We start from the raw sequence: 9,881 nt of genomic DNA, 5'->3' as shown, positions 1-9,881 counted from the left end.
GACTGGCACAGATTGTTGAACAGTGGGGCCTCCGGAGAAAACGGTGATGACAAAGAGGAAGACAATGATGACAGCAACAAAAAGGGTGTGAGCGACAAGGACGATGGGGAAGAAGAGGACAAAGAAGATAACATGGACTAAGGACTGGGAGGAAAAACGGAGGGTTTTTAGCAGGGTGGGAAGAGCTGGGGAGGGTAGAGTGAATGGAGGAGGCTTTGCATGAATGTGACAGGTAAAAGATGGTGATGGCCATGGGGGTACATGAGCATGCAGGTACACGAGTTCACAGTTTGGGTTTATGGTAATAGAAGGAGGAGGATGGTAAACTGCATATGTGTGTTATGGACTGTCAAGTGAACCAGACTGGTCATGAGACAAGAGTGGTAAATGTATAGGTATATATGTGTGTGTGTGTCTGTGTGTGTATATTTTTTCTATATTTCTACAGATATGTAACACCTGCCGCTGGATTTGCAGCAGAGCTCAGGATCCCTGGAAAGGCAGAGCGGGAAAGTTTGCAGAAAGTTATTGCTTGCAAGAGCATATGCATGGTTTTGATTGGCTCCTGAGGCAGGAGACAGGAGGGAACTCAGCCCTGGGGACTCAGCCAGGCTCAGAGAAGGGAAGGTGCCCCTGGACCACAGGGCTTGGGGAGGAGCTACCCTGCAGCCTGCCTGTGAAGTGAACCTGCCCTTAGTGATGGGGAGAAGATAACCTGATATCCTTTTTCCCCCTGTGAGGTAGAGAGACCCGTGTAGAGGAAAAAAGGGTGGTAAAGTAGACTTGCCTAGGAGGGCAGGGTGTTGATCTGGGAAGGCTCTGGAGAGAGTTAACTGAGAACCATCCCGGGGCCGGGTGGGTGATAAACCCAGGGTTGTTTCAGTTATCAGCACAAGGGGCCGTGTCTGGGAATTGGAGAAAGGTGCTTTTGGGAAGAGGGGACAGTGTGTGTTTCTTTGCAGATACCACAGACATGGAGCAGAGGAGAGCTGCTCTTCCCCATGAGGCTCTAGCAGAGAGCAGGACTTTCTGGAGCAGCAGCACCAGCCATGGTTGTGCTGCCAGTGTGAAAGAGAGCTGCTGTTCGTGTTAATCTTGTGTGCTCCTTCTGAAATTCACTGGACTCTCAAGGTTTAAGCTGGGGAGTTGTATTGAGGATGTCTTTGATTCAGTTTGTACAGAGTGGTATAGTTCATTGATACCTGCCTTCAACAATTAAATTATTGATATCCTGTTCTGCTATTAATCTCATTCATATGTTGACTGTTTTGTAAATAACCAGCTGTGTAAACAGTTAGACTATATGTACTCCAGTGTGTGGGGAAACCACAAGAAAGCACTCCACAGAGAGGTGGCCCCAGCCTTAGGGACTGGGAGGTTGACCGAGGCTATTTGACACCCCAGGACCCTGAATCCGGACGTGGCTGTGGATAACACCATGGCTAGGGTTACATGTCTATATAAATAGAGAGAGAAATACATATTTTCACAAAAAAAGTTTGTGCTACATATAAGCAGGTGTCAACGTGCTGCTCAAAAGTGTGTTTATGGAGTACCTACCTTGCAGCTGTTTAAAAATAAAGTAACATGCATCAATCCTGGATAAACTAAATGCATGGGTACTATATGCAAATTGCTACAGCTATGTTTAATTTCAAGGCCATTGTTTTCAGATTTGCTCCTCACTTCCATGTGCTCAGGAAGAGCAGGGTCTGATGATAGTAAAGAGTGAGGGAAGTGACTGCCAGAAGAAAAAGTTTTGGGGGAAGCAAAGAGCAAAGGGCTACTTGACCTCTTCCCCCCCACCTCATTTTTCCCCTTATGTAGCAGTGGGCAGGAGACAAATTCAAGGCAACCCCCAATAATTAGATTCTATACTTTGAAAATTATAACAGATCTATACATTTTCCATATATAGAATGTAATTATTGGGGAGTCATCTGATAATCGGAGTAATCTTTTTGAGTAAAATACAGTGTTTCTTTCTTTCCATCTTTTTTGCCCATTGATTCATATTTCTCTTTCCTATTGCTCAGATAACCATAGGTGCTGAGTACATGGGGGCCCAAGGGCCATGACCTCAGGAAGAGGCCAGTGTAACAACCATCCCTAATTGAAGACTGACAGACCCAGGTTGCTGTGGACCCCTGCAATGGGCTGCGGGAAGTGGGATGCAGGGGTGCCATGTCTCTATGTGTTTGTGCACACATGCGTGTGACTAGGAATACGCCTCCCCATGGTGAGGGAGGGGGTGGGGCAGGGGCTGGGCCTGGGGGCGTTGACCAGCCATGGCAGGGATTGGGACAGAGCCACAAGCAGTTTGTCTTGGGGGTGGGGGGAGCAGCTCCCTGCCACTGCGCACACTCCCAGACAGTGGGTATGGGGGAGCCGTGCCACCCAGACGTGAGCGGGGCAGGGGCAGATATGGGCTGCCCTTCCTCCAGGAGACCCTTGCTGGCCATGCCACAATGGTGAGGTGCCCCTTGCTTGCCCAGCAGCAGTGGGGGCAGCAGCACAGAGTTGTGCCCGCCACTGCTGTTGCTGTGTGGGCAGGGGGTGCCTCCCCATGGCAGCACAGCCAACGAGAGGCTCCCAGGGGGAGGGCAGCAGGGCAGAGAGCCCTGAGCCCGCAGCAGGCAACCTGCATCTGCCTCTCCCCACCATGGGCTCCGTCTGGTTCTGATCCAGCCGTGCCACCGAGGGGAAAGGAGGCATCATTTTAGGCCCCCTCCCAGCAAAAGAAAAAAATTGGCGCCTATGTAGATAACCATATCTGATTATACGGGTTTGATGCATAAGTAATGACAAAAAATTACCCAAGGGATATTGGAGTGCACACCATAGGGGAGTGGCTTATATCTGTGAAGTATGCCAGCTTTATGGTCTGGGTAGTTCTACCTGTAGGTTGTCAAAACCTACAGGTTTTTGGTTTTTGCATGTTAATCACCTGGTAGATAAAGGCAAAATAGAATCTTGTACTGTCTGTAAAGGTTGCTGGGATGACTACTTGAATAAAGCTGAAGTGAGGATCAGTCTGTTTTAAGGGGCAAGCTGGTTACCGAACACAAAGCCCTTTATACGTGCAACCTTGCAAACAATGCATTGCTGTAGTTTGGTGGGTGCACACACAGATGGATTAAAGTTTAAATTCCTTAACATGGCAATTTTAACGCCTTAAATGAACCACTAAAATGCTGCTTTGTGCTAAAGTCAGTCTTCAAAGCCAATTAAAGCTCCTTCTCTTCCAATTGACATTGGCATGGCATAAGATCACAAGTAAGGAGAGGGTGTGGTAGTTACATGCTGGTACCAGCCAGACCTTCAAGATGTTTTAAATAAGGTGAGTCAAGCGTGTCTCTTCAGAGTGCAGCTGGGAAGCTAGGAAACCGCTTATGACTAATGGCCTCAAACAGACCGAGTTACCTTTATTGTTCTGATTTAATATGTGCTCCCATTCAAGCGGTAATGGTGTTGCAAGCCTATGTAACACCAGATCAACTTTAAGTGGAGAGGATTAGGGTGGTTGTACAGCTGGGCAGGATTGCCACCATCCTGCTAGGAAGTCCTAGTATCCAGGATACCAGTCCTAGTGCCTGTATCACCTTTCTTTTGCATCAGACATGAGAACTTGGTATATGTTGCAATAGGAAAGAGGACCTTAATGCAGCAGTAGTTCGGCAAGAAGGGACCATTGGTAGCTTCCTCCTCCTGCATGGGGCCTTACTTTCTGTCCCCCTGGAGTACTTCTCAGGTTATGATTATTTCTATAGTGTAATGGGGTAGTAAGGGTGGGAGGAGAAACATTAATTAAAAGGCAAGTGTGTGCCCTGACCAGGTTTAGTAACTTAAAGCTATCCTTCAAGGCAGTAGTTCCTAGAGGGTTGGTAGCCTGCAACCAGCCAACACAGAGGAGGCCATGGCATTCTAGCTCTGGGCTTTGTCCCCTCTACTACAGTCCCTTGATAATTCTTTGAAATAAAAATGGAAGCAGGGTTCTCTGTCAGCACCTCTACCCACTCCCTCTGCAGGCTGCAGCCCTGGAGCTGAGGCCGTGAGGGTACATAAGGGATGCCTTGCATTGCTGCTCTCAAGCATGGCAGAGAGATCTCAAGAGCAGATGAAGCTTATTTTTCTCCAGAGCACCACAGAGGTGGTGTAGACACACCCCGATTTACCTTTTACCATGACAGATGAATGAGTCTGTCCTCACTGTGAGGAGAGACTGCAAATACTTCCTAGGTTGCTCCCTCTAAGTGGGGGGATGCTAAGGATGCAAACAGCAAGGGGGCGCTTACTGACTACCTGCAATAGACCCAGAGGATGGAGCATGCTGTTGCTATCTCCAAGGAGCTGAATGAAGATGGGTCCTTCCCACCCTCCCGAGTAGAAGGGAGAAGCTCAATCACTCAGGAATCAGAGGATTCAGGAGACATTATTATTATTATGATTATTATTCCATTACTGAGTGATAGAGAAAAGTGGCCTGACATGAGAAGACTCAGGTTCCTGTACCTTCACAGGGAAGACAACGTACCCTAAAACGCTATAATCGTGAGAGCAAAATATTTCAGTATGCATACAGAGCCAAGTATATTGTTGGGATTGAGGTATAATTTGTAACCACGATTATGGACAGGAAGACTAGAAGGAACTGCTACATTTACTGGGGTTAGACTGGATGATCCTTAAGGTCCCTTACAACCCTATTATTACTAAGCATAGTCAAACATTTAGTTTTCATATCATCCTACCCCATGGGTGGTCAAAGTGCAGCCCGCAGGCTGGATGCAGCCCACCAGGCCATTCTATCTGGCCCACAGAGCCCTAAAAAATTTAGAAAATTAATATTTATCTGCCTATAGCTGCCTGTCATGCGTCCCTCGATGGCTTGCCAAAACTTAGTAAGTGGCCCTCCACCCAAAATAATTGCCCGCCCCTGTCCTAACCCTAAGTACTAAGCATATGTAGGTTATACTAAGGGAAGAAATGATGGGAGAAATCTGTTCCAGTCTGATCAGCCAAAACAAGTCACCATGTCTTCGTATTTGTATAGCACTCATAGAATTATCTCATTTACAAAAATAATTTAATTCCACAACACCCCATTGTAAGACTGCTGGTCCGACTGTTTATGAACAGTTATAATTTTGCCAGTTTTCACACTGTTGTTGTGACTAGTGATACTTGGTGGTTTTCTTAAAGCTACAACCTCTGGAATCGTGAATATACGAGAATCCTGACTTACAAAAAAGCTGGTTTCTAATCTCATTTCTGCAGACAAGCTGAAAAATGTAACATCAGTATACCCAAAGAGCTCAAAACTGGAAGGCAAACAAAAATAATCCATGATGCCTTTTTTTATAAATCTCATGAATTCTAAGCTGGTCTCATTCTGAAAAGGTTTGGCTCATCACATTTCAATACTTCTTCCTAGCAATATTGAAGTTACTGTGGTACACTGCAAATGGCTGACTAAACAGCTCTAATCAGGAGGATCCTGCATGTGATGCATGCCTAACACATGAAGGGATTACGAGGAAGAAGCATTATGAGACTGTAATTCAACTGTTGGCATGTTGGGCCTGGGCTAAGAGGAGTCCTCTGATGGACTGGAACATTCATATATGCATCTCATCATATTTTTAGCACACTTACTAATTCAATAATTAATCAGGTCCATATATCTCCATCTTCTGTTCTGCCTATGAAGTATTAATGGCAGCTGTCAGGAAGTAGGTTTCCATCCAGAAAGGCAATATTTTTAAATGCTGCTCATTACTAAGTAGACTTTAAGCTCTTCAGGTCAGGGACTGCCTCTTCGCTTGGGTTTGTCCACTGCCAGGACAATGGGTTCTGTCAACACGGGGGCCTTTGAGCACTTCTGTCATGGTATTAAATTATTATTTTTTCTCTTTAGCCTGCCTGACCCACCTTTAATGTTGCAACAAAGCAAACAAGCTTTTGTAGTGGGTCTGATTGCTTGCACTGGGCCAACCTAAACTCATTAAGCAATTGCTTAGTCAGTGCAGTGGAGCTGTCTGTGTTACAGGTTTGTACTGAGTACCATGGAGCCCTGGGCTCAAGTTTACAGGCCACTTTTCAGTAGAAGTGGTTGGGGTACTCAGCTGTGCTGTATACAATTTATACAGTGCCAGTGGATTTCAGGTTAATCAAAGCACCATTTCCACAAAGCATTTGGACAAGCCTGGATTTACACCTCGCAATTTAGTCTCAATATGAGGCAGCACGTAGCTACAGAGCCCCAGGAGCAAGGCAGGGCCCAAACTGACTCATCTTTGCAATCCAGTCCCTGCTTTCCCTGTCATGTTGGCTTAGCTGTTCCAGGCAGCACCTTATGAGACAGAGGATTCAAACCAAAGCTCCACCCACTTCCCGCTCTGTCCCTGCTCGCCTGTCCAGGACAGCCAGTAGCAGCATGTTAGCACAGAATTTGGCCATGCAGGTAGTAGGGAACCTTCATGCAGTAGTGCTTCACTAGGCTAATGACCAAGCCCAATGTGAGTACATTAGTAAGTTAATGAAAATTAGCCAAGAATGAACTAAGGAAAGATGAGTGTCCTCCAGCCTCCAGCTGGCAAGTGAAAATTGATCTGCTGTAGTTCCCTCTGGCAGGGCAAAAATCTGAACCCTCAGAGGGTTCAGATAAAGACATTTCAAAATAGAGCATCTTCTGTAACTTGTGTCTGCACTGCCCACCAACCTATCACTGTTTTCAAAATGGGAGGTGGGAAAGGGAGTGGAAGGAGTACGATCTGTTTTTCTAGCCCTTGCTGGAGGGTTGGGCTATTAGAGGCCACCTGCCTCCCCCACCCCCGCAATTTTGGAGCCCAGTATACTGGAACCCCCCCCCCCCCAATGTTTTCAGAATGGGAGGGAAGAAAGGGAGCAGAGGGAGCTTATTCTAGGGGTTCCCCAGCCGGCATTGGAGGTTGTGGCGGGAGTATTGGAGTCCCTCTGATGGCTCCAATACACCTACCCCACCCTCCAGTGCTTGCTACAGAACCCCTAAAATGAGTTCCCTCTGCTCCCTTTTCCCTCTCCCATTCTGAAAATAGCATAGGCTAGGCTAGGAGGCAGCCAGCAGTTAGATACTCCTACCCCCCTGGAACCAACAGTGAATTTCTGTTTGGTCCAGGGGATTCTTGTAACTCAGACCACTTCCTGCAAAAGCATGCTGAGTTATAGCAGGGAGGTATACTTCTGTCTGCGCTCTGGGGTGAGCAGCTGGAAGCCCAGAGATTGAGAGTTTGAGGTCATAGCAGGAGCTCTCATGGCGTGGCCATGAAATATTCCAACAAATCTGTGAATTCTGCTAAATGCCTTGTCACGAGGATGCAGAAAAGGAAAGCATGTAAAGAATATTTAGATGTTAGGAAAAAAATAATTATAATGGCAAGGGAGCATTGCAAAGGGCTGCTAGGGAGGTTGTTTAAACCACTTCTTTGGAAGCTTTTAAGCGATTTAAACAAAAATGAGACAGTGTAGGTATACATGCTCTTGCCTCAGGGTGGGATTATGGACCAAATGACCTCTAAAGTCCCTCCTACAGCTACATTTTTATTATTCTGTGAGATGGAATTTGTTCCTAACAAAGGACTCCTGAGAATGGTTTCTAATTTTGATGTGATAAAAATAACACAGCACTCCCAAATGAAAGATCCTCTTCAGATTAATGAATGTTTGAATGAATTTCTAGACCCAGTCCCACACATGCTGTAGTCAATGGAAAGGTTCTTATCCTAATTAGTAGGAGCCAGTCTGGCCCTGCAGGAAGGAACACAATTCAAGCAATGATAATGCATCACAAAGTACATTTGGACAAGTTCAGTCTGGGTTTATATAGTCTGGTGAAGAGAAGACTGAGGGGGGATTTAATAGCAGCCTTCAACTACTTGAAGGGTCATTCCAAAGAGGATGGAGCTAGACCAGTGGTCTCCAACCTTTTTAAGTTGGAGATCAGTTTTGGAATTTAAAAGAAAACCAAGATCTAGCCTCCCCCCCCCGCCCCCGCCACACCCACCCAGCAGGTAAGCCTGTGGGGAGGGAAGAGGGGAGGGAAAAGTGCCGGGGTGGGGGGTGGAGCAGATTGAAGCCCCAGCCCTAGCCCTACTCCCGCCCTCACTACTGGACCCTCGATCTGCCCCCCCCCACCCCGCTAAGCAGTGAGGGAGGGAATGGGGCTGGGGCAGGCCCTGACAACCAGCGTGGAGCAGGGGACAGAGCCATAAGTGGCTCATCTGGGAGGCGCAGGGAGGGTGGGGCACGCAGCCCAGGAGGGCATGGGGGGCATGTGCCCCCAGATCTTCCCAGCAGGAGCTGGATGGCGAGTTGCAGCAGTGCTTGGAGTGGGGTCACGAGGGGGGGAGGGCTGCTGCCCCCCAAAATTTGCTGTAGCCCCCACAACCCCTGCTTCGAGTGCTGCAGCTGCAGCGCCCCCGTGGCCCTGCTCCCAGTGCTACTGCTGCCCCGTTCCCACTGGGAAGATCCAGGGGCACCCCCCCCATGCCCTCCTAGCCTGTGTGGCCCCCCCTCCCTATGCCCCCATATGAGCCACTCATGGCATGTCCCCCTGCCTGAGCTGCTGCAGCTGCCTGAGCTGCCCTGTGTTTGAAGGGGGCACGTGCCCCCCTGTTCTGTGCACAGTGGAGACAGTGGGGAGCACCCCAATGCCACATGCGGGCAGGGGGTGAGGCTCAGCCCAGGCTGGGGGATACGTGGGGTCAGGCCACTCCCAGGCCAGCTGTAGCAGGGCTCAGGGCACAAAGCCCAGCCTGCAGCAGCAGTCGCTTGCACCACACACAGAAGGAGGGGACTGTGCCTCCTGGGGCCTCCACTGGGGTGCATACAGTGGTGGGAACCCTCCCGCCCCTGGACAAGCTGCCCAGGTTCGATCCTCCCACCACAGCCCTGGGCTGGGGCCCCACTCACCAGGCTGCTCCTGCTTCCACTGCACTCTGTCCCTGACTGCGAGGGCTGCAATCTGGCTCCTGTCCCTTTCCTCCCCCACTGACTGACCTGCTGGGCTGTGGGGTGGGGGTGCACATCCATGTATGCACTCACCACCCCAAACCCAGGATCAGACCGAACAAGGAGCAATTGTCTCAAGGTGCAGCAAGGGAAGTTTAGATTAGATATTAAGAAAAAATTTCTCTCAAGGAGGATAGTAAAGCACTGGAACAGGCTACCCAGAGAGGCTGGGAATCTCTATCCTTAAAGGTTTTTAAGATCCAGGTGGACAAAGCCTTGGCTGGGATGATATAGTTGGGGATAGTCCTGCTTGAACAGGGGCTTGGAGTAGATGATCTCGTAAGGTCCCTTCCAACCCTAATTTTCTATGATTCCATGATTCTATAATCACAAACATACAAAGGATATATCTTATCAAATGTTTGCTTAAAAAACAGCCAATGCTACTGAGACCATTGATAGATGTTAAATTAAAGGCACTATGGGATCTGATGTGCATAGCAGGAGGCACGATTGTGGGATATGGGGATCAGATCCAAATCATGCCATATTGCCAGTGCTGGGGGAGCCTGGGATCATGATCCCAGGTTCTCCTGCACCGGCAAGTAACAAACTTAGCTCCCCTGTGCTCCCCCAGCTGGGAGCCAAGATCAGCTGATCTGGGCTGTCAGCTGGAGGGAGCCCTTGGGAGGGCACCAGACTTTTAAAGGGCTCTGGTGTGCTCTGGAGCCTGGGAGTGCTGGACAGACATTCAATTTAAGGTGCAATGGGAACCAGACACAAAGCTATCACATATTCTTTACACAAATTTAAGTAATAACCTTGTGGCTTATTCCCTCTTTTATCTCACCAATAATTGAATGAACATGTGGCCAGGTCAATACTTAAGACAT

This window comes from Alligator mississippiensis, chromosome 1 (assembly GCF_030867095.1).
Source record: "Alligator mississippiensis isolate rAllMis1 chromosome 1, rAllMis1, whole genome shotgun sequence".
Taxonomy (NCBI): Eukaryota; Metazoa; Chordata; order Crocodylia; family Alligatoridae; genus Alligator; species Alligator mississippiensis.
This window is presented reverse-complemented; position numbering follows the sequence as displayed.